The following is a 3,611-nucleotide window of genomic DNA, read 5'->3' as shown; positions in this document are numbered from 1 at the left end:
ACTTTTTCAACATATTTCAACATACAGCTATTTGATCTTCATTTCAACAATATTGATAGATAAAGGTGATATTGAAGGAACTGCGCTCCAACGCGAGTCGAAAGAATTGACGCGACCAAAGACGGAATTCGTCCGAGTTGCTTTATTGAAACAAAACAGCTCAGGTATTCTGACAAGGCCGTTTATCGGGCAGCAATATATATACACATTTATGTCGGGAAGTTTGCCCGGCAAAAGCTATACCGGGCATGCCCGGGTGTCAGGGGCGAGCCTTGGAAAGGCGAGTCTGGACCTGCCCGGGCGTGTTTGGCTGCGGCCTGGCAAGTCGAGGCTGGGCGTGCCCGGGCGCTCTGGACGAGCACTGGAAAAGCGAGAGCGGGCATGCCCGGATGCTCTGGGCGAGCCCTGGAAAGGCGATAGCGGGCATGCCCGGACGCTCTGGGCGAGCCCTGAAAAGGCGATAGCGGGCATGCCCGGACGCTCTAGGCGAGCCCTGGAAAGGCGAGAGCGGGCATGCCCGGGAAAGACGAGACCGGGCGTGCCCGGGAGGTTCGGGCGTGCCCGGGAACAGTGAGTCCGGGCATGCCCGGGAGAGGCGCGTCTGGCCGTGTTCTGGCCGGTGCAAGGCGATTGTGTGCATCCAGCGGTAACCGCTACAATATAATATAACAAATATCATGAAACATTTACATTTTGTAGTCCATTGTATAATTTAAATAAACATAAATGCAAATTTCGCATGTGGAAAAAGTAAGTACACCCCTACATTTATCACTACTTCAAATACCTAAAATTAGAATCAGGTGCACCAGCTCAGGTGCAAATGATTAGAACATCGTCAGAGAGGATCTTGGAGGAACCTGTCTTATTTAAACCTCAGACTCAAGACCTCAGACCTCAGACCAATAAACTCATTTTGCAATAAATGTTCGTTTTCCATTAATTGTACACTTTCTAAAATCCAATCTCACCCCTCCCCTCCAAATCTTCCCCATCACCGCTCCCCTCCAAAACTTCCCCATCACCTCTCCTCTCCAAAACTTCCCCATCACCCCTCCCCTCAAAATCTACCCCCTCGCCCCTCCCCTCCAAATCTTCCCCATCACCCATCCGTTTCAAATCTTCCCCCTTGCCCCTCCCCTCGAAATCTTCCCCATCACCCATCCGTTTCAAATCTTCCCCCTTCCCCCTTGTTTTATTTGAACTGTTACAATTTTATTACATTTCAAACAAAGTGGTAAGTTTCTTTTGCGTTTTCGGTCTTTTTGAAGTTGGTCAAAATGGTCAAATTTTCGGTCAAAATGCCCATTTTGCACTGGCCTTTTTAAAGCCAATATCAAGACATCACGTGCAGCTCATTAAAATCATCCTGTACCCCTTGGCTAATCAGTAATTCACTGACAGTCAAAACGGCTGTTCAACAGCTGTGCTATGAAGTGACCATTGAAGGTTCACGTGACCATCCGTGACCGTTTTGTCTGACAGTGAGGACACTATTGTCCACAAATAAGTTCACACATTTACTACACGCAGTGTTATTATTGATATTTAAAGGTTTCAAAGGTGGTAAGTTTCTTTTGCGTTACAATATATATATATATATATATATATATATATATATATATATATATATATATATATTGTTGTGGATATGAGGATTGTATTTTTTTTATTGTGTGTTTTAATAATATTGCTTGATTCTGGACCCTCCTGCCTCCAGTGTTGTGTAAAGGTCAAAGGGCGTCCCATAATTAGTCCATAAAGCATACACGTCAGCCAATCATAGATTTCCCCCTGGTTGATAGTTATATCTTTATTATGTGTATTAGGGTAAGGCCTTGTCTTCCATTAAGATGACACTCCATTGCACCAAGTGAAATAGAGTAGATTCCTTTCACTTTCCCCTTTCATCATTGCCAAGCCCCCGATTGCCAATTACATCCCCTCCAAAACCACCATTGAACATGTGCTCGGGTCGGGGAAGAAGGGGCGTGCCCGCCCGTCGTCATCAAGGGTGGAGCCAGAGGGTCGCGCGACCAACCAGGGCCGAGGTGAGCACACCGATGGGCGAGTCCTGAAGGCCGGCGGCTTGATCGCCGGAGGCGCTATAAAAGCGCGTTGCGCAAGGTACTGCGTGAGATCATCCAGAGAGATCATCCAGAAGAGAACATTAAGGAGATCATCCAGGGAAGCACAAAGCCTGCTATTCGTCACCTTGCTCGCCAAAGTTGGACCAAGCAAGAGAGTTGGGCAAGAAGCAAGCACCGTTGTTCAGTTGTGTGGTTGGACCAGACGAGTCCTGGCAAAGCACGCGATCGTCCAACGCAGCAGCCACAGCAGCTTCAGATACAGCAGCTCGGGGCCTGGACTGCAGTTTGGAGCAGGGCCGCGAAGGAACGGCGGCTGCCCAACGCGCCGATCGTGCTAGCAGCACCCTTGGACTCCTTCCCCCCCTTTCCCTCCAGCCACCCACCTCCTCTGCCTTTCCTCCTTCTTGTGTACGTGAGTTTGTTTTTGTTTGTTCTGTCCCTGGGTTAATTAGTTTGTATAAGCTAGCGTTGCACTGTGTCTAATATCTTCTGTAAATTATTTTCTTATCTTTCCTTCTTCCTTGGTTACTTTGAGCATGTAAATAATAGGAATAAATTTAGTAGTATTGCCAACTTTGTTTGTCTTCTCTTCTTCTCTTCTCACATCCGTGTCGCTTTTGTCTTTTCCATATTGAATATCTGTGGCGCTATCCGGCCAACGTTCAGGAATCGGGTTAGTCGGGGTAACTGTTCGGGCCGCGGGGCTTCCGCTCGGCAAAACCAACATCTTATCCGTGGTCCGTAAACTTTATATATATATACATATATATATATGTATGTGTATATTTATATATATATATATATATATATATATATATATATAATACATATAAAGTTCAAAACACACCTGGTCACAAGTGTGCCGCACTGACCGGGTCCTCAGTCGAGGTCCTCAGCATCATCCCGTTTCGGCCCTTCAACCTCGATACGGTCAGCAAAGGTGGGCCAGCAGGGGCACGTACACATCCACGTGCAGCAACTGCATCTGGATGCGTACATACCCCCACCCCCAGCCAGTGCGAACAACAACAACAACAACAACAACAACAACAACAACACCTCCACATCCAGAATCCACAGCACCAACAAACATGGTGGAACACTCAATCACCCACCTTTATACCCTTCACCACTCACCAACAAAACACACCAGATCATCAAACACACACAGACACACCCATACACACACATACATACAGAACACCAACCAAACAACCACCTACACTTACATCATACACCACTCAACACACAAAAACACACACTCATGCAAAAATTAATTCATGCAAAAACACACCACCCTCACCCACTCACTCATATACACAAAATAAGAAGTAATAGTGGTAACAAAAAAAACAACAAAAAAAAAAACACACACACACACACACACACACACACACAAAAACACACACACACACACACACAAAAAAAACACACACACACACACACACACACACACACACACACACACACACACACACAACCAACCTAAACCGTTCGACGTGCCTCCATAAACTTCCTCCA

The sequence above is a fragment of the Myxine glutinosa genome, chromosome 7, assembly GCF_964187855.1.
Source record: "Myxine glutinosa chromosome 7, kmMyxGlut1.1, whole genome shotgun sequence".
NCBI classification, from domain to species: domain Eukaryota; kingdom Metazoa; phylum Chordata; class Myxini; order Myxiniformes; family Myxinidae; genus Myxine; species Myxine glutinosa.
The sequence above is the reverse complement of the archived record's forward strand: the minus strand, read 5'-3'. Positions refer to the sequence as shown.